This window comes from Rattus norvegicus, chromosome 1 (genome assembly GCF_021556685.1).
Source record: "Rattus norvegicus strain SHRSP/BbbUtx chromosome 1, alternate assembly SHRSP_T2T, whole genome shotgun sequence".
In the NCBI taxonomy this organism is placed as follows: domain Eukaryota; kingdom Metazoa; phylum Chordata; class Mammalia; order Rodentia; family Muridae; genus Rattus; species Rattus norvegicus.
In genome coordinates this window covers 214,675,940-214,698,112 of record NC_141534.1, presented here as the reverse complement: position 1 = coordinate 214,698,112, position 22,173 = coordinate 214,675,940, and the positions used below count along the sequence as shown (strand labels likewise).

Genomic DNA, 22,173 nt, shown 5'->3' with positions numbered 1-22,173 from the left:
TTTTATGTATGAGTTTTGCCTGTGTATATGTGTGTATATGTGTATGTATGTATATGTGCCACATGTCTGTCCTGTCTTTGGAGGCCAGAAGAGGGTATTAGATCTCTGACACTGTTTTTAGATGATTGTTAGACACCATGTGGGTGCTTGAAAGCAAACTGGGTCCTCTGCAAGAGCAACAAGTGCTCTTAAGCTCTGAGCGTCTCTCCAGCTGCTACATTTCTACTTTAAACAGACACATGTCTCTAAAGACTGGAGAAGATCATTTCAGCCAGAGTGAGCCTACAGGGAGAAGAACTGAATTATTCTCTAAAGAGAACAAAAAGACTTTGGTACATTGAGATGTTAATTCCAGATTTAAGTGTTCCTCGGTTAAAAGTCAGAGACATTTTAAAAGTTAAATACAGTTTGGACCACCACTTAGTAACCTAGTACTAGGCAGTTAGGTCCAAAGATGTCATTGCTGAAAACTTACCTGGGTAACCCTGGCTTCTCAATATCACAATTTTTAACGGTGAAAGCAACTTCACCATTGCAGGTGACTCACTACCCCGAGAGCAAAACTCTAGTCCTCCCAAGCCCAGGGTCCCTCAGAGACTTCTTGAATGGGCTCTACAAGTGATGGGTCTCTTGAGCCCTCCTAGGTGGACTCATTTGGGGAAAAAATGTTCTTTGGGATCCATGAGTCTATGAAGAATGACCTCATTTGCCTTTGCCCCAGAAATGCCCTTAATCTGAGAAGCAAGTCAGCCAGAGAGCCGTCAAATAGGCCAGATGCAGGTGACACAGCTTAGTTTGTGACTTTGGCCTCAAAGTGGCATCTGATGTCCCCACCTGTCCTTTCAGCTGACCAACTGCCTTCCCAAGCCTCAGCACAGAAACCATGGAAATCAAGAATAAATTGGAGAATAATAGGAAAAAGAGTTATTTAAAAGGAAGCTTGGCAAGATGGCTGTGAGAAAAGAGACTTGCCACCAAGCTTGACAATCTACATTTGATCCCTGGATCCCACATGGTACGAGAGCCAGCTCCTACAAACTCACCTCCATATAAGCCAGGGTTTCTCTGAGTAACCCCGGCTGTCTTGAAACTATGTAGATCCAGTTGGCCTGAACTCACAAGAGATCTTCCTGCCTTTTTCCTCTTGAGTGCTGGAATTAAAGGCACACACCACTACCACTAGCCAGCCTCTTTTAATCTTGAGCTTGTTAGACAAATGCTCTGCCACTAAGCTACATTTCCAGCCATCCTAAAAACTTTTTTATTGGGGGTGGGGGGCTAGAGAGTTGGCTCAGCAGATAGGAGCACCAGCTTCTCTTCCAGAGGTTCAATTCCAGCAACCACATGATGCCCTCTTCTGGCATGCAGGTGTACATGGAGACAGAGCACTCATATACATAAAATAAATTTTAAAAAACATTTTTACTGTCTTTATATTATATAGAGGGACTCTGTCTCAAAAACAAAGCAAATTACAGCTAGATAGATAAACAGATAGATAAAGGTGGGGGACAATTCTAGAGACCTAGGATGTAGCTCAGTGGTAGAGTGCCAAAGAAGGTCCCCAAACCCCATGTCCATATTACTGGAAAGAAGCTTGTATTAGTCAGGGTTTCTATTCTTGCACAAAACATCACAACCAAGAAACAAGTTGGGGAGGAAAAAGTTTATTCAGCTTTTACTTCCACATTATGTTCATCAGTAGGAACTTGGAGGCAGGAGTAGATGTAGAAGCTGTGGAGGATGCTGCTTACTGGTTTGCTTCCCCTGGCTTGCTCAGCTTGCTTTCTTACAGAACCCAGGACTACCAGCCCAGGGATGGCACCACTCACAATGGTCTGGGCCCTCCCCTCTTGATCACCAATTGAGAAAATGTCTTACAGATGGACCTCATGGAGGCATTTCCTCAAGGGAGGCTCCTTTCTATGTGATAACTCCAGCTTGTGTCAAGTTGACACACAAAGCCAGGCAGTATAAAGCTGTGTCTGCAAGGCTGATTGACAGATTAGAAACCAATGATGTGGCATTGAAACATTGGAAGGTCCAATGTTGGAACGTTGCAGGTCTAGAGACTAATTACAAATTATCTTGAACTAGCTAGCCTCCTAAATAGTCATTCCTTATCCATCTATGTGTCAGACCTGACATTCTGTGACTAGCAGATTAAAAACCTTCTAGAATGTATTAACTTAGCAGACTACTAGCTTCCACCAACCCAAATGCTAAGAACTTCATCAGATAGCATCTGAGGTCTACAGATTAGATTTCTACATTTTACTGTAATGCACCTCTCTGACATTGCCACCAAGGTACTTGAAAACTGTCTTGATTTATGACTTTACCTATTACTATGAAAACTTCATAAAATTGTTTCTCCATGAAAAGAGCATAGAATCTGGTGTAGCATAAATCTGTGTCCCTGGGACATGGTTGCTCACCCCTATTAGGCTCCTAAATAAATGTTCTCTTATCCTCCTTGAGGTAAGACCTGTGCTTTTGCACTGACCTAAGAGAAGCAGGCCCAAGCTTCTTCCTCTCAGGGATTCCAGCACTTCAGGTCCACACTTGACTCTTCTCTTTTTAAAGACAGGGTTCCTGTGGCTCAGGCTGGCTCACATACAATTTATTCTGTAACTAAAGATGACCTGAACATCTGATCCAGTTTGCAAGCCTGGCTTTTTGATCATCATGTCTTCCCCCAGGGTGCCACTGCCTGGGTGCCCTCCTCTCTTCTTGCTCAACCCCACTGTGACAAAAGTTCAAAGGCCTGCTCCTCCTCAGTATTCCTACTCACCAGATAACCCTGAGCCCACAGATCCTTATACTCAGAGCCTGCTCTCCATAGGGACTCCCATGTTAGCTTCTCCCATGGAAACCTTTTCACACAGCAACCAGTGTGACTTTTCCAGTAGTACAAGGAATACATTTGTGACACTTCACACGAGTTGACTCACTTGATCTCTTCCAACAATCCCACAAGGATGGCCTCAATGCCCCTATAAACATGTGACATATTTTAAGAATCCTATGTAAAATATCAGGACTGTGTTGAAAAGTCAATGGTAAAATTAAACCATTTCCTATTTTTCTCTGAATTAAGTTCTCATCTTCATAGTTCTTCTATAGCCACCGATGTCTCCTAATAAATAAATACACACACAAACACACACACACACACACACACACACACACACACACACACACACACACACACACATCAGTACTAAGCCAAATGTAGTGGTGTACACTTTTAATCCCAGCACTTAGAGGCAGAGGCAAGTGGATCTCTGAGTTTGAGGCCAGCCTGGTCTACAAAGAGAAATTCCAGGACAGCCAGGAACACACAGAATAACAATAACAAATCAAGACTGCTAACCAAGTATGGAAGACCATGCCTGTCTGTATTCCCAGGAAATAGAAGGTAAGGGAATCAGGAGGTCAGGTCATCCTCAGTCACATGGCAAATTGGAAGCGAGCCAAGACACTGTCTCAAGAAAAAGGAAATTTGGCTCTAGCATGTTAAATAAAATTTACAGGAGGCCACTGCTTTGAACTAAGCTCCTGAACTGGGTCCCAAAAGACTATTGACTAACAATCAAAATGGAATCACTCATGCTGTGGTTCCATTAAGCTAAAACTAAGCCTTGGACCTGGCAATCAAGATTATAAAGCTAACAGCTAAATTTTGCAAACGCACCAGGCTTCAACTGGTATAATATTGAGGCACCCTCAGTCTTCAACTTCAGGAATCTAATGGTAACCAATGATTTATTTTTCTATTGTTCTATCCTTAGGGGGAAAAAACTGAAAATGACCAAATTGCCTCTTGGTTTTCATTTTTTCTGTCTTCAGCCATTTTCCTGTCTATAAAACCAATTTACCAAGTCTGGCTCATTGGAACATTTATTTTATTTTGTAGAATGAAGTGTCGCCTGGTTCCTGAATCAAAAACAAAGCCATTTAAGAGTCTTAAGCTGGGGTTGGGGATTTAGCTCAGTGGTAGAGTGCTTGCCTAGGAAGCGCAAGGCCCTGGGTTTGGTCCCCAGCTCCGGAAAAAAAAAAACAAAAAAAAAAAAAAAAAAAAAAAAAAAAAAAAAAGAGTCTTAAGCTGACTGTTGTAATTTTGTCCCCTGAAAACTTCTTCCTAGTAAAGCTGAGTCACTTAATCTCTCTGAACCTGAGGTTTATCAGCAACTACAGGAACTACAGCATTCACCAGGCCCAGTGAGACATGAAACAATATTAACTATAAAATCACACACAGAAAAAGAAAATAGTACCAACACAGGAAAAGGCAGCTCCATGGGCATGTTTGGGGGCTCAGGTTATGATCAAATCCCAATATGTGGTTGAACCTGGATGGCTGATAGACAGGGAAAACCTGTCATTGTTGAATTCTTAATTTGGTCTCCTTTTTCTTGAATAAACAATGAATAGCTAGCCAGACCTAGCAGTGTATCACTGAAATCCGAGCTGTTCTAGAGGCTGAAGCAAGACAAGTTCAGGGTCTGTGAGGCCATATATGGTGAGTTTAAGATGAGCCTAGCAAATTAGCAAAATCTCCGGTTGCAAAATAAAAAGTGAAAGAGGGTACTAGGCTTGGTAGTGAATGCCTATAATCCTAGCCCTCAGAGGTAGAAATAGGAGGATCAAGAATTAAAGGGTAGGGTAGAGGACTCCCATGCACTTGCAAAGGACCAGGTTCAGTTCCCAGCACCCACATGGCAGTTTGAAACCATTTGTAATGCCAGTTTCAGGTGTTGTGATGTCATCTTCTGGCTTCCATGAGCACTGCATATACAAGATTTGCAAACATATGCTGGCAAACCATTCATCTACATTAAAAAATATAATCAAAAGATCTCGAGGTCATAGAGGCTACATATTGAGTTGGAGACCAGTCCAAGTTACATGAGACCCTGTGAAAAACAACAACGTAAAAGGAGGCTAGAGATGTAGCTCTTTGCTAAAAAGTGTGTCTGACATACACAAGACCTTGGGTTCAAGTCCCTGCACCACAATAAATATAAAGGAGTTTGACCAGTTATTATGCAGAATATTAGCTAACAAATCCTCACTAAAGACAGGAGGTGCAGTCCATCTAAAATTCCAGCAATGGGGTAATCACAGCTGAAAGTTCTTCCTCACAAGGCACTTACGTTTACCTTCTCGCCACCTTGGCTTATGGGGCGAAAAGAGCGATTGAACTTATTGGTGGCCCCTTGTTCATTAGCACATTTTATCTTACAGTTTTAACTATGACAGACCTGAGTGGTTTTCTGAATTGATCCTAGTTGTAGTTCACTGAGTTATTTAGATATTTAGATCATTTTTCATCAAGTTTGGTAAGTTTCTAGCTATTATTTTTTCAAAGAGTCTGAGCATCTCTTTTCTCTCTGGACTAGAATCCCCACCATGTGTGCATTGATTCACTTGATTTCTGCTGGTCTCTAAGTCCTGCTCCTTCCCATTCATTCTTCTTTCTGATTCTCATGTGGGATGTGCTCCACTTGCCTCTTCTCAAGTTTGCTGTTTTTGCATCTCCCTGCTCTGCTGTTCATCTCTAGTGACAGCTTCAGCTCCAGAGCATCTGTGTGGTTCTCCTTTGTCCTAACATATGCTGATGATCTCTTTTCAGTGGTTGGCTTTGTTTTTAGATTTTCATATTTCCCTTTAGTTCTTTAGATTTATTTAAAATGGAACATTTAAGGTGCTGGAGATGGCTCAGAGGTTATGAGCACTGGCTGCTCTTCCAGAGGTCCTGAGTTCAATCCCCAGCAACTACATGGTGGCTCACAACCATCTATAATGAATTCTGGTACCCTCTTCTGGTCTGCAGGCATACATGCAGGCAGAATATTGTATATATAAAAATAAACCTTTAAAATAAAAAATAAAAAAAACAATGGAACATTTAAGCCTTTGTCGAGGTGAGCCTCATCAGATAGCCTATCTATCAGATATTTACATTACGATTCATAACAGTAACAAAATTATGAAGTAGCAATGAAATAATTTTATGGTTTGGTGGTCACTGCAACACAAGGAATTGTTTAAAAGGTCACAGAGTTAGAAAAGTTGAGAACCATTGTTCTAGAGAATCTACTGTCTGGTCTTCTTTGGGAACAGTTTCTAATGATGAGTTTTTTCTTTTGTATATAACTTATAATTATTTGTTGAAATGGGAATATATGTTTCAGTCATTTTTCTTGGATGTATATCAATTATTGCACACTTCTGGTTAGTTTCTAGAATTCTGAAAAGAAAGATTTTGACCAAATTCACCATTCTTACTCTGCTATTCCTCAGAGATCAACACCTTAGGTGCCATTTAGAAAAGAGGTTGTCAGCCTTCAGAACAAACTTTCAGAGAAAACAGGTAAGATAATAAAACTCTAATAGTTAAGTACTTTGTACTCAATCTTAAACTCCAAGTACTATTATTACACAGTAATATTCTCCTCAGAACATGAGACTCTGCAGTTAAGGACAATTGTGAACCAACATACGCAAGTCTCTGACGAGTAGCAAACGTTCTTAACTATAAAGCCATCTGTCAAGCTGCACACCCCCACACTCCACCACCACCCCCTGCCACACACATGTTCTGTGGTTGCTGTTGTCATTGTTGTTATAAGACAGTCTCTCGCTACATAGAGCAAGCTAGTGTCAAACTCAGAGAAAGACCAATCTGCCTATGCCTCTGCCCACCATGTGCCCACATGTACCCCCATACTCTCATCCACACACTTTATCACAGTATCCCTTCATCAATTAAAGGAGGAGCATAGACTCACAGGTGCAGCGAGGCTGTATTTAAAATTCCTGCAGACATACAGTGAAGTTGGCCCCAACCCTATTGTCCATGTCCTCCTTGTCCGTGGAGATACATTTCAAGATGTCCAGGGCATGATTAACATTTCCAGTAATACTGAACCCCATGTGAACTGTTTCCCCATATACAGTTACCTATAATAAAGTTTAATTTATAGGTTAAGCATTATAAAAAGTTAAAGGTAATAATTAGTAAGAAGTTAGAACAACACACTGCTATGAAAATATCATGAATCTCTATAATATACTGTGCTCTGAAGCAACAATTTTGAAATTTTGGTTTCTTTAAAAAACACAGTAATATTGTAAGAATATGGTTTCATTTCTATCCCAGGTATGGGATATGGGGCTGCTTCAGATTGTCCACAGCAGCTGACTATGATTTGTCTCCTGCTCTGGCAGAGGCCTGATTTTGCCAGCTGCAGATACTTTCTGCAATTGTGTGACTTTGGGGTTCTGGGAACTTTTCGGAAGGTATATGAAGGGTGACAGGTTGTTGGCTGGTTTTGGTTGTTGTTGGTCTTGGTTTGTTAAGTAGTCACGAGCAAAGAAGATACGAGAATAAGAACAAATTAGATATCCTGACAGTGAAGATCAAACTTGCCCTAAAGAACTCAGAGTTCCCAATCTCGAGGAAGTACCCTAACGATAATATCACCTCCTCTCTGAACCCTGACTTCATTCAGAGACCACTTTCCTTTCCTATCCATTTTTCTCTCCAATCTAGTGTTAGAGGGCTGGAAGGGTGGAAGAAAAGGGGTTGGAGAAGGATGGAAGAAATATGAACACACAAAGTAGCCAAAAGACCAGGCTACAAGTGGCACCCAGACATGGAGCTAGGCAAAATGGGAAATTTGCCTTCAAATGCCATATAGGAAGCAGCAGGGGGAAAAGGAATGGCTTTTTCCCCCCAAGAAGACAACAAAAAACTTATTGTGGCTGCTACTGCTGGGATATCTCCCCATGGCTCTGCTCCCAGAGGGAATTTTCTGAGACTTTCCTCTTCCTCCTCTTCCTTCCTCCTCTCCCCCTCCTCCTCCTCTTCCTCCTATATTGTTTCATAACAGTTTGGGAGAATGGCTGTGCAACTGGAAAACGTGTGGGTGGAAGTGGAAGCTTCTGGGAAACTAGGAGCATTGCAAAGGAGAAAAAAAAAGGCTCAGTCACAGTGACTGAGTTTCCCATAGGAGGAAAGAGGGAAATTAACTGTGCCAGAGGGATGTCTGGTTGAAGAAAAGCTGAAAAGGCAAGAGGATGGACTGATGAAACAGTCCAATGGGTTAATTTCACATCAACGCACTGCCAGAGCAGGAGGAAGGGCAGCCTGGGGTAAAGAGTTCATCACCATCAGCTTTCCCAGTGGTTGTACAGTATGTGCCTGCTAACGGTGTAGAAGGAGGTTAGGACAAGATAGGATGACATCCTATAGAAATACTAGGTCTAAAGTGTTTTAAATAGGCTGTGGTCTCATCTGGGAGGCACAGCCTTATGTGAAACAAATTCTAAATAACTGGGCTACTCCAAATAGAGTTATTCCCCAGACTGGAAGGGATTGGTGACAGCTGTACTAGAGACTGGAGCTGTACAGGTGCAGTGGGTAACATGTCAGAGGGAAGAAGCCTCCAATATTGAGCAGTGAAGCAGAGTGAGGGGAAAGAGCAGTTAGTTGCTAGGCAAAGGGTGGTTCTCTGATATACACGAACAGATCTGATTTGACGACACTACTATAGATCACTGTCACTTGGTGGCTTAAAGAGCTCAGGACAAAGTTGAGAAACCCAAAAAAGGTTCACCTGGTTTACAAAGATTACACAAAGCTCTGGAAAAGCCTTCACTGACTTTTTACACAGATTAGTCTCAGTTGCGAACAAAGCCATATCAGACCTTGAAGCAAGGCAAATGCTGATTGAGACCTTGGCATTTGAAAATTTGAATCCTGAACATAAGAAAGGTTATTAGAGTATTAAAGGTGCGGGCACTGCCTATGGACAAGTGGATAAGGGATATGATAAATATCAGTTCTAATGTGTACCATGCATCAAGTTATAGCTAGAGATCGCCAATATCAAAATGCCCAGTGTTTCAATTGCAGGAAATACAGTCATTTGCAAAGATATGGTAACTAAGCTACTAAAGGTCTTAGATTTCAAAATGCCCAGCGTGTTAACTTCGGGAAATATGGTACTTCGCTCCAGAAAGGTAAACAAGATATCTCTAAGGACAATGATTTTCCTAACTATAAACCAGAAAGAAGGCCTAGACTTCCAGGGGTTTTAGGCAATGTGGCAGGGCTGTCACTGGACCAATAAGTATAAGTACAAGAGAGAGATCCAAGGCAATCTCTTACCATCAGAAAACGGCCTTGGAGGCCTGGCTTGAGACTCTGCAACAAAAAGTATAAACTGTTTGCCTCTTGTCAGCCAAGATGTGAATTAAACCAGGTTATATACTATATTGATGTGTTAACATCAGAATGGAAGCCTGCAAAAGTTTTGTGTTGAGGACACAAATTTGCTTATATTTCTACAGGAAATAAAGAGCTATGGCTATCATCAAAACCAATAAAGATTAGAACTGAGAGAGATCACCTGAAAACCTTGGCCAGCGACCCAGAAAGCATTTATTTCATTGAAAATGCCTCTGTTTATAATTTTCCACTAAACTTAGCATAATTAAAGGTTTAAAACAGAAGGAGGGGACATAGAGTGACAATTTTAGAATTTTGGCTTCTTTAAAAAACACAGAACTATTATAGGAATATGTTTTGTTTTAATCCCGGGTGTGAGAATGTGGGGCTGCTTCAAACTGCCCATAGTAGCTGACTGTGATTTACCTCATGCTCTGGTGGTGGCATGATTTTGCCAGCTTTAGACAGTTTCTGCAATTGTGTGACTTTTGGAATTCTGGGAACTTTTCAGAGAGTATACAAATGCTGGGGCCCTGAGAGGCATGGTGGGTCCTTGGTTGTTGGTTGCTGTTGGTTGAAGTTTTTTAAACAGTCATAGGCAAAGAATAAAACAAGAAAAAGAAGAAATTATCCTGACAGGAAGATCAAACTTGTCCAAAGGAACTTGAAGCCCCTATCTGACCCCTAACTTTATTCAGAGCACTCTTTCCTTTCCCCTCTACTCCTTTTTCTCCCCTATCTGGTGTTAGGGGGTTGAAAGGGTAGAAGAAAAAGGGTGGAAAAGGGTGGGGAAAAAAGAACCCAGATTGGAGAGATGGCTCAGCGGTTTAAGAGCACTGACTGCTCTTCCAGAGGTCCTGAGTTCAAATCCCAGCCACCACATAGTGGCTCACAACCATCTGTAATGGGGTCCAATGCCCTCTTCTGGTGTGTCAGAAAACAGAGACAGTCTACTCATACACATAAAATAAATAGATAAATCTTTTTTTAAAAAAGTGGGGGGGAGCCCACAAAGTAGCAAAAGACAGGCTACAGTACTCAACTTTTTTGTTTGGTTTCACGGATTTTGTTGTTTTGCTTTTCTTCTTCTTCTTCTTCTTCTTCTTCTTCTTCTTCTTCTTCTTCTTCTTCTTCTTCTTCTTCTTCTTCTTCCTTCTTCCTTCTTCTTCTTCTTCTTCCTTCTTCTTCTTCTTCCTCTTCCTCTTCCTCTTCCTCTTCCTCTTCCTCTTCCTCTTCCTCTTCCTCTTCTTCTTCTTCTTCTTCTTCTTCTTCTTCTTCTTCTTCTTCTTCTTCTTCTTCTTCTTCTTCTTCTTTTCTTCTTCTTCTTCTTCTTTTTTTTTCGGAGCTGGGGACCAAACCCAAGGCCTTGCAGTTGCTAGGCAAGCGCTCTACCACTGAGCTAAATCCCCAACCCCTGTTGTTTTGCTTTTAATGAATATGCATATATTTGTGTGTGCACAGTGCCCTCAGAGCCATAAGAGGGCTTAAGGTACTCAGGAACTGGAGTTACAGACATTCTTAGCAACCATATGCCACTCAAGAGCTTGGATTAAAAGTGTAAACTATTACACCTGGCTTGTTCTAACTTTTCTTGTGCTAATGTAAGATCACACAACGTCTACATGATGAGATGAAGAAAAACAGACAGCACAGGCATGGTGGCATAATTCCACATAAGGACAGATCACTTGTTCAAGCCCTACACTCCAGCACAGTTGATTGACAAACCAAGATGCCCATGAAGCAGCTGACAGCTGGGTTTCCTAAATAGTATGGATTTCCTGAGCAAAAGGGCAATTTATAGCCTAGGCAGTAGGAAGCAGGACACCCAAGAGATTTTATCAAGCAACTTAGAACAGTGAGTAATTTATAACATAAATTATTTGTGGAATTTTACACTTTGTTTTTTTGGAAACAGGTTAACCACAGATAACTGAGAACACTCAAAACCAAAATGTTGGAGAGCAAAAAACCATAAAATTCTTATAAGGAAAACAGGCTAAATGTCACTTGATAATGATTTTTTTAAAGGTTTATTTTATACGTATGAATGTTTTGCCTGCATGTATGTATGGGTATGGCTAGCTCCTCAGGCATTAGGAATATAAGTGGTACATAGATGAATATAGGTAGGCAAAATACCCATACATAAATATTTCCTTAGAAATACTCAGACACTTATGGTGGGGGATCCTGCTGAGAAGAATCTATAATGCGATCCTGCTGATTTCTCTCCAACTGAAAGGTCTTTCTCTTGAGAACTCGGTAGATCTTTATGCTTAGCCATATGAGGCCACGTAAGCACCAGACATGGAGAGATACAACTACAGAAATAATTCTCAGGAGGTCTACCTTCTACCCATATAACTTCCTGGGACCAACCCAAGAACCAAGACAAGAATCCCACATCTACTCACCATCTCAGATTCAATCTCTAATCAGATTTGAAGGCAATGGTCCCTTCAAGAAAACTGGTAACTCTCCACTAGGAGGTCAGGGAGAAGCCAGGTTACCTACCAGAGGTAGGACTGCAGCACCAGTTCCAGTTGTAGGACTTCTTGGTAACTAAGCCTGACTGAGCAAAAGTAATTCTTACATTCCACATTCTCTTTCTTTTTGGAAAAAAAAATAGAGTATGAAATAGTGAGTGGAATACCAGACCTAGACTTGGAAAACAGGAACCCAAATTCTAGCCCTGCTGAGTCACTGGCATGAATTTTGCAACTGGTCATTGGTCAAACAAAATCTTAACAGCTACAAAGAACCCCAGTTCTGCTTACTTGGTATTCAAGTTCTACCTATGTTGTAGGAAATAAAGCCATAAATATATAAATCAAATCCAGTTCATGGTTTCAGCATCTGGTAGAGAACTGGAGTTACAGGAGAAGAAATTAAACTATAGTGTTTTTATCCAGAGCCCAAGGGCTGTAAAGACCACCCTATTCAGAGGCAAATGGTAGTAAATCATGGATCTGCTTCATAGCCATATTCAAAAGCTAAGACCTAATTTCGTCTGAGCCAAGGGTCTCTATAAATTATGAGGAAAATATCCAGTTTCAGGGGAAATAACACAAGTTTCTTAAGAAAGTAATATGAGTCTCATAATTGTTTCCTTATTCAGGAGCTTCTAAATTCTAGAAAGATATAGAATTAAGTTCATATGTGCAGAGTTAATGCCATAGTATTACTAATTTTGTGTTAAAAATCTTTTTTAATATTTATTTATGTATATGTATACACTGTCTTCAGACCCACCAGAAGAGGTCATCTGATCCCATTACAGATGATTGCGAGTTACCATATGATTGCTGGGATTTGAACTCAGGACCTCAGGAAGAGCAGTCAGTGCTCTTAGCCACTGAGCATCTCTCCAGGCCATTTGTGTTAGAAATCTTGCTAGGCAGTGGTAATACATGCCTTTAGTCCCAGCACTCAGGAAGCAGAAGCAGATGGATCTCTAAGTTCAAGGACAGCCTCATCTACAGTGCAAGTTGCAGGACAGCTGGGGCTATATAGAGAAACCCTGTCTCAAAAAAACAAAAGTTAAAATAAAATAATAAAAAAGAAAAGAAAGAAAGAAGTCTGCTGTGCTGGACTTGGGATATAGCCTAGTAGTAGAGCACATGCCTAGCATGCACACGGCCTGGAATCCATCCCAAGCATCCCCCTACATCTGTGCATTAGCTGGTACTTCGTGTGCTTTAAGGAATTCTGGACAGGCATGGTGGAACATGCTTATAATTCTAGCACTCGGGAGGCAAAGGCAGGAGGATCACAAGTTCAAAACCAGCTGAGATACATAGCCTGGGCTATATAGTGAGTCACTGTCTTAAAAAAAAAAAGACGTAGAGCGCTTACCTAGGAAGCGCAAGGCCCTGGGTTCGGTCCCCAGCTCCGAAAAAAAGAACCAAAAAAAAAAAAAAAAAAAGACATCCCATAGCACGCAAACATATGAAAAAACATTCCACATCATGATAGTCATTAGGGAAATCTAAGCTGAAACCACAATGAAATGCCATAGTATACATTTGAAATTTTTAAATTGAAAAGATTGATGATTTCTAATGCTGGAGAGGGTGGAAAGTGACTAGAATTCTCTCTTCTGACAGAAATATAAAACAGAATAACCACTTTGGAAGGGTTTAACAGCTACCTGTGACCCAACCACTCTACTCCTAGGAAAAGGAAAAATATCCATTAAAACAAACCACCGTGAACATAGGCAAGGCACTATTGATTAGTTTGTAGAGTGCTTGACCAGCATTCACGAACACAACACATGTGCGCGCGCGCGCGCACACACACACACACACACACACACACACACACACACACACACACACACACACCAGTAGAAATCCCATTTTTAGATCTGGAGGTGTGCACAGTTCACCATTACAGCATCTGCCAGATCAGACTGAGACACCGATGATCACAGCAGCCTTATTTGGAATTGCCAAAAACTGGAAGTGCCTGAGAAGACCAAGTAGAGGGATAAATTACATGATGTCCCTGTAATAGAATAGTTACTCAGCAGTAAGAATAAGTGAATTACTGACACATGGACATGTTTTAAAATGATACTGAATAAAAGAAGGCTGACAAAGTAGAAATGATCCTAAATCAGTCTACCTATGGAAAGTTCCAGAAAAATACAAACCAATCTCCATGAACAGAAAGAAGTTTTGTGGTTACTTGAGAGTGGAGGCAACAGAGACATGTTCTAATCAAGCTCTCTCTCTCTCTCTCACACACACACACACACACACAAATTAAAATAAATCTTAGGTAAACCAGGATAGGGCTGATCATGGCACTTCATGCCTGTAATTCCAACACTCCTGAGGCTAAGGCGGGATTACTGAAAGTCAAAGCTAGCTTGTGCTATATAGTAAGTTCCAGACCGCAGAGTAAAATATGGTCTCAAAAAACCCTAAAAATTAAAAAATAAATAAATAAAACATAACAGGAATGTTTAAGACAATTTAAGAGTTGGCTTAATTTATTAGATTTATAAGAGTAATTAAAATATTAAGGGATTTTTAATCAGGCAACTGGAAGAAATAATAAAATAATTAAGGGAAGGTGACTGTAATTTATAAATTCAATTTAAAACTTTCAAATGAGTTTAATGAATTATTCAAAGGAGACTAACACTAATCAAAAAGCCTTTCAAAGTGATTGTTAAATTGTTCTAAAATCATAAATAGAATGGAAATTTTCAGTGTTTACACATAGCAAGAATTAAACTTAAAAGTCCTTAAAAGAACTAGGTGTTTTGATTTTCAATTTTAATAACTCAAAACTCAAGACTTTTTAGTTTGGCATAGTGGTGCCTGCCCCAGTACTCAGAAGATAGAGGAGGGCAGATCTCTGTGAGTTTAAGACTAACCAAGACTACACAGCAAAACCATGTCTCCAAAAAAAAAAAAAAAAAAAAAAAAACAAACCAAAAAACTTTTCAACCAAAACCACTATGAATGATCTAGCATTTCTTAAAGCTCCATGGGTCAGGCTGGGGTGTGGTACCCAAAACCTCACCCAAACATGCTACAATTCATGGAAATCACCTAGTCACTGAGGCTTCCAGAATCTCAGTTCTTTTACGCATGAAAGGAATGTCTCTCAAAATAAATACATTTACTTAATGATTTATTATTAATAAATTTCTTATCAACAGATAGCATGTCAGTGGGAAAAACACTCAGAAATGTAAAGCAAGTGCAGATAGAAGAACTGACAACCTGATAGTCTTACAATTAACTGTAACAGACCCTGGACTGACTAGTGACAGACAGGAGAAAGCAGTCTTAAGCATGACTCAGCACCGCCAGCTCATGGAATTTTCCCTGCAACCTCAACTTGGGACGTCATGTTGTATGTCCATCAGGAGAGGAGGTGCCACAGTCTGGCCTAGCCCACACTCACATAGCTAGAGCAAGGTATTTCCAGCAGCCTTGGCATAGCCAAGGCTGGGCCAGAGTCCTGATAACAAATTAAGACAAGAAGTAACATACTAGCTGCAAGGCTGAGGTGGGTTGGGAAAGCTGAGTTCTGCCTTCTGGTGGGATACTTAATAACAACAGCAGACACCACTTCCTTCTGAAATCCCCCAGGAGAAAGGTACAGAGCAGAAAGGGCCCAGCTAAGAAGACAGAGTCTTGGTTACTGTAACTAAGAAAAGCTCTGGGGAAATTGCAGGGCTCTGGGAATTGATGAGCCGAACAAGCTTTGACAAAGCAAATGACCTAAGAGTAGTCCCTTCTTGGCCACTTTCTCTTCTAACTGACTTGTCATCTGCAAAAGATGACAGCCTTAAAAAACAACAGCACCAGCATCCTGGATTCTGCTCATGAACCTTCTCTGGGCTTCATTTTCTTCTGTACCTTGGCCCATACTAATGATTAGTGTACAGAGCCAGAAAAGTGAGTGGTGGAAAACATGACAGAGAGTGTCACATACCAATAGAATAGACCATTTTCAAAAGGTGCCCAGCAGCTTTTTCTCCACGGACTTTGTAAGGAGACTGTGTGGGAGAGTTAGAAACACCTACTACTGACCTAAGGCCTAAGACGAGGAATGTGGAACATCTCAAAAGTGACCAACTCGAGACTAGAGAAATGGGTCAGTAGGTAAGAGCACTGGCTACTGGCTGCTCTTCTAGAGGACTCGGGTTTAGTTCCCAATACCCACACACAACCATCTGTAACTCTAGTTCCAGAAAGATATGGCACCTTCTTCTGCTCTCCTCAGGTACTGTATGCATGCAGTACACTGGCAAAACACCCATATGCATGAGAGAGAGAGAGAGAGAGAGAGAGAGAGAGAGAGAGAGAGAGAGAGAGAGAGAGAGAGACAGAGAGAGAGAGACAGAGAGAGAGACAGAGAGAGAGAGAGAGACAGAGACACAGAGACACACAGAGAGAGAGAGAAACAGAACTAGAGAACTCATGGGTCAAGAAGGGCATCCTGAGAAAATTCTTTGCACAATTAGTAGAAAACTAAGAAAAATCCCTGAACAAAGAAATCTCTACCCTACAGTAAACAGAAGCTCTGGAGAAATTTGAAAAACAAATTCCCCAGGGTCCCCAGCTGAGAAACAGGGAAAGCAGCTCAGAGAGAGGGAAAGAGTATCTCTTCTTACAAACCAGAGGGAGACTGGACTGGAGAGAGACGTGGGCCCAAGCACTAGCACTCAGGCTGAGCAGATGCAGTGGATCTCCCTGTGACCTGCAACCTAGAGAAGCCCCAAGGGTGAGCGATTAAGAAGGGCAGGTTTGCTGGGCATGGTGGTACATGCCTTTACTCAGGAGGCAGAGATAGGAAAAACTCTGGGTTCAAGGCCAGCCTGGTCTACAAAGCCAGTTTCAGGTCAGCCAGGACTACACAGAGAAACCCTACTCAAAAACAAAACAAACAAAAGTAGAAAGTTTTAGAGGACAGTGCTGCTAAATGTTAGGCATGCAGAAAAGGGGACAATTCTGCTTTTACACCTTGTCTTGTGACTGTTAGACATCAGAGAAATGCTTCAAGTGTTTTTTACAACTAGATGACACAGCCTCCTCTCATGTCACAGCTGACCATCTCCAGGCTCAGTCAGCAGCCAGTGCTCTTAACAGCTGAGTACCACTGCCAAATGCCTGTCTCTGAATATGGGGTCTTCTCAAATGCTGCACAGAAGGGAGGCTTCCTGTAGGGCAGCACCACTATCCCCTGCCCAGCTTCCCAAGCCACACCCTTCCAGAAAAAGGACCTCCTGCTGCAGCTGGTCAGCTGCCAGCTGGAGCCTGCAAGGAACCAGATGTCACCTTCCTGTGAAAAGCCAGAAAAATGCAGAGATCAAGATGAAGTGGAGATTTTCCAAAAGCCACAAGTGTGCCCTTTTGTACTGACTAAACTTAAAAAATGACATGTGCATATTAGGGCTACAAAATCTTAAGAAACTCCCACGCAACCCCATGACAGGCCCGGGCTCAGGCTCAGAACTCACCATTGGTGCAATCAGCTCTCCAGAAGGCAGATGCTAGCTGAAGTAAAAGAAAAAAAAAAAAAAAAAAAAAGGTTGGTATCCTCATTTCTCCAGGCACTCCCCAGAGAACATAGGAATGACAGGAATACTGGGAGTACACAGAACTGCTTGTTCTATAAGGGTCACCAATGTCCCAGCTGCCTGCACCCCACACCTTACTGCTCTGCCGCTCAGTCATCTATAACATGTGGGGAAATAGCAATAACTGATAAGAAAGACAGGGGCTTGGAATCTGTGATCTTTCTGCCTCAGACTCCCGAGTAGCTAGAGTTACATATATGCCTGCACAGAGGTAGAAGAAAAATCACAAATTCAAAGCCTCCAAAGCTAGAAATATGGCTCAATGGTTTTTTTTAAAAAAACAAAAAAAAAAAAAAAAAAAAAAAAAAAGCAGGGGTTGGGGATTTAGCTCAGTGGTAGAGCGCTTGCCTAGCAAGCGCAAGGCCCTGGGTTCGGTCCCCAGCTCCAAAAAAAAGAAAAGGAAAAAAATAAATAAATAAAGCAGAGGGCCCAGGTACAGTTCCCACAAGCACATGACTACACAAAACCTTCTGTAACTCCAGTTCCAGGGGATATGACACCTTCTGGGCTGCATGGGCACTAAGCACATTCATGGTACATATACATACATTCATACATGCAGGTAAAACACCCATACACATAAAATTAAAATATATATAAAAAGTCTGGGATGTAGCTCAGTGGCACAGCACTTGCCTAGTATCCATGGGACCCTAGGCTCAATCGTCCCCAGCACCAAAAGAGAAAACAGGCATGTTCTGATTAGAGCCAACATGCAATAACATTGAAGTAAAACACTTGTCTGGAACCACTATGAAAGAACAAAACTCATGCAGATTGTTTCCTCCAAAGTGCCCGTTCTCTCCTCTCTCCTCCATCCAGCTCCAGATGTACTCTCTCCAGGCAGCTGCACCTCATCCTCAAGAGCTACCTGCCCTCCTGATTGATGATCAGACGCTGGCCTATCTCACTTTGCAACTTGACACTAATGAAGCACAGGCCTACGTGACCTGCCATGCGTCTTCTCCTCACCACACACACCCTTCTCCTCGCTTGCCGAGGCCCCTCCTTGCCACCCCCACCACAGGAACACGCAGGGAGTGTATAGCTACCTTGGATACTCTATAGACTACCTCTTTTCTAAAGACCACTGGCTGCTCAGGCCACTGGTCAGTAGACAGCAAAGTGGGAGATAGACCAGCAAGCTCGCTTGTCTACAGAAAACCAGTTGCCATGATAGATTATGTCAAAATGAAATAGAATGTTTAGGACATTTAATTCAATAAAACATTTACTGAGCACTGCCTTACATAGAAGATCCATGCCAAAAAGCATAAGCTCTGCCCGAAAAGTGGCAAAAACTGATAACTAGAAACAGTTTAGAGAACAAATATGGGATGGAACATGAGAAGCAGCTCGAGGGACCTGAGCCTAAGGCTAGTCCCAGCCATGCCATTCGTCCTTGTATGACTTTGAGTGAACTGTGTCACCTCTCTGCATGCAAAGTCTCTATCACAGAGTGTCAGTACACACATACACACAACACACACATGTACACACCAATATACACATCTTGGTCCTTATAATTCATAACATCATCATATTAAAATAGAGAGTCATGTCCAACTGAATAGATTGGCAAGCTTAATTCTGGAAAGCCACTATTTTTGAAGAATAGTTTAAATTTTGACAGAACAAGAAGAAAGGCCCTGAAAAAAAACTAGAAATAAGAAGCAGAGGACAGACACTAAAAAGAAGCTTGAGGAAAAGTGAATAGTCTCAAAGGGAGCTAAAGAAGTGACCTTGAGTTCAAGAGGTCAGGGGTAAGGCAACATCAAAGTCCTGTTTGGTTGAGCAGCCAAAAAAGGAAACAGAGTCTCACTGTATAGTTTAGGATGGCCTGGAACTTACTATGTGCCTCAGGTTGGCCTCAGATTTTCAACCCTCCTGCCTTCCCTCCTTAGTGCTGGGACTGCAACCACAGGCCATTATGTACAGCCGCTTGGAAAGCCAGCTGAGGCAGACTTCCCATTCAGTAAGCGAATAGTTTATTCTCTTTGCCAATTTCCTGTCTTCTACTCTTAGGTCCTCCTTCATGGCACGTAGCCACAGGCTCAGGTGAGGTCCCAGGGAATGAGCAGTTCCAAGTCTGAATAGGATGCCTCTGGACCAGAAATCAGCCCCAAGGCACTTTCTCCACACAACTGCCTCTGACCCTCAGGAGCAGGCTGTACCTCATCAGTCTCAGACACTAGTTCTATCTCACTACACAACTCAACACTAACATGGGAGCAGCCAGACACTTCTAGAACACAAAAAGTAGGGACTCATTCAAAAGAGGTAACATGCTACCAGAGGCAACAAAAGAGAAGGCCCACAAGAATTTTCTAGAAATACAGTGACCTGAATGAGGCATATGGCTCAGATAGAAAAGTGTTCCAGAAAGATGAGACTCCCTCCCACATTTATTGACATCATAAAAAATAGACAAAATTTAAAAAACAAAACAAACAAACAAAAAAACCTCTGCATGGTAGCACATATCTTTTTTTTTTCTTCCTGGAAAAGCAATGTTTTTTTTGTTGTTTTTTTGTTTGTTTGTTTTCGGAGCTGAGGACTGAACCCAGGGCCTAGGCAAGCGCTCTATCACTGAGCTAAATCCCCAACCCCAATGTTTTGTCTTGTTTTTTTAATTCTTAGAGATTATAACTACATTTCTCCCTTCCATTTCCTCCCTCCAAACCTTCTCATATGCCCTTCCCCACTCTTCTTCAAATTCAAGTCCTCCCTCCTCGTTAATTGTTATTGTATAGGTGTAGAGATACACATTCCTATATATGACTCACTCCATCCATATTATGTTACTTGTATGTTTGTTTTCAGGGCTGGTCACTTGGCACTGAAAAACCAATTGGTTTTTCAACCTGGGGAAGCCTACTTCTCCCACTCCCAGCTTTGCTGAGTTGCCTATAGCTCTTTGTGCAGGGTGGGAGCCTTGTGGATTCCTTACCCCCATTTATTTTGGTATGTCCACTGGTGTCACCATTGATCAAATCACACTTGGACACCCATGTTGGTGAGATTTTACAGGTATAGCTTCTGACACTAATTATTAGGAGGAGACACCATCTTTAGCAAACCCCTGATCGACTGGCTCTTAAAATCTTTCCATCCCCTCTTCTACAATGTCCCAGAGCCTTAGGTGCAGGAGCGTTTTGTAGTATGTAGCCACTGGGATTGGATGTTGAGTGCCTTTAAACCTAGCACTCAGGAGACAGAGGCAAATGTATCTGAGTTCTGAGGCCAGACTGGTCTACAGAGTGAGTTCTAGGATAGCCAGGGCGACACAGAAAAAACCTTGTCTAGAAAAACCAAAAATAAGTAAAATAAATAAATAAAGACTTAGGGGTATAACTGTTGGCATGTGGTTGTATCCCCCGCATCAAGAGGGACAGGCAGGGGGACAGGGGGATGATGAGTTCAGAGGCAGCCCGGGCCACACTCAAGATCTTGGCTCCAAAAATGAAAAAACTTTGAGAGTTAATAGTGAAGAGTAGGCAAACAATAAGCTTTAGCTGCAAGCAGGTAGAAGGCTTAGCATGTCCACCCCCAACGTGAGCATTTGCATCATATACAGGGAAAGGGTGACAAGCAGGAGGCTAGAGCCAGGATTGCTGGAGGCAGTGGGTGAGGGAGCAACAGGGAAGGCGCAGGACAAAGACTTGGGGCTCTTGCTGTGCTCTAAGGACTGAGTCTATCTAGTTGGCTCTATGAGATTCAGTTTTCTTAAATGGAGAGTGGGAGTAATTAGCCTGGACGACCTCTTTCATAAAATTAGGAGACCTTCAGATTTTTAAGATTTTCAAAGCTGCCAGAGATCTAGAAATCTTGCTTGCTTGCAAAGCTTGTGAGATGAGGAAAGAACCTGGCAAAGGTAAAACAACTCCCTCAAAGTACACAGGGCAAGTCACTCTGGGAGGAACCTGCAAGCACAAGTCCTCAAAGCTAGAGCTTCTCGGAAGGGCACTTCCCAAACGCACTTCATAAACTCTTAGAAGCTGTAGAAATAACGGGTTGTGCTCAGGCACATCTCTCGAGGGCCTTTGGGCGGATGGATCGCTGAATCTTGGGAACCTCAAGAATTCCTTCCATACGTGAACCAAAGTGGAACCCAGGGGCTCCTATGAATGTCCTCCGGAGATGTGGTGTAAACATCAGGAACAAGGAAAAGTCTCTCTTAACGCTCCCAGCATGGATTTCGTATTCAGTATGATGGGGGCTACTAGAGCGCCCCATTCTGACAGATCGGAGTTCAAGCCCTCACAGGAAGCTGGTGCGAAGCACTTTAGGGCTTGAAGCGTCAGTTTCTCTATCTGGAAAATGGGCCCCCGAGAGCAGGATTGAGGCCAATGTGGGCCATCAGAGGGGCGGGACGAGTCGCCTGCGCCTGAAGGATGCCCCGGCAACCAGGGGCTCCTGGGAGCCCGGAGCAAAGGAGGGGGCGGGTCCGTGCTACCCGGTGCCTGAGGTGGGGGAGGGACTGTGCACGTCGTGTCGCGCCGCGTCGTGCAACGCCGGCAGCGGTCTCCTCTAGCCGACACTCGCGGAACCCACGTCGCCTTGGCGCGCGCAACCCTTATATAAGCGTCCCCGGGGCCGGGGCCAGTGCACTCCCACCCATAGCGACCTGCAGCTGGAAGAGTAAGGTGCAGAATGCCGCGGACACTCACCTTCGCCCCGTCGCCTCAAGCCGTGGCCGCCGCCTCTGACGGCCGCTGCCTCCACTGACAGGGAACAGCTGCGGTCTCCGCGCAACCAAACTTGCTGCAGCACTGGCTCCGCCCGTAAGACTTTCCATTGGTTGAGACAGCCCATCCCCTCC

At 42.6% G+C, this 22,173-nt stretch overlaps 1 protein-coding gene and 1 long non-coding RNA gene across 4 annotated transcripts in view; both read right to left on the bottom strand.

Annotated features, from left to right (window-relative positions):
* The window catches only part of Pc (pyruvate carboxylase), a 98,933-nt gene extending 76,853 nt beyond the window's left edge, over positions 1-22,080 (bottom strand). The window contains exons 1-2 of one of the 3 annotated variants that reach the window (XM_087626766.1): positions 22,022-22,080; positions 17,232-17,268 (exon numbers count right to left, since the gene is read on the bottom strand). The gene's annotated coding sequence lies outside the window, so the exon portion shown is untranslated. The remainder of the gene's footprint in view (positions 1-17,231; positions 17,269-22,021) is intronic. The other 2 variants (NM_001439916.1, NM_012744.4) reach the window with 2 other exon arrangements.
* On the bottom strand, positions 7,794-13,169 carry LOC147997023 (uncharacterized). The gene is made up of 2 exons (XR_015652826.1): positions 12,601-13,169; positions 7,794-10,077 (listed from the first exon to the last, which is right to left on the bottom strand). It is a non-coding gene; the product is annotated as an uncharacterized LOC147997023 (long non-coding RNA).
* Positions 22,081-22,173: the final 93 nt, after the last annotated feature.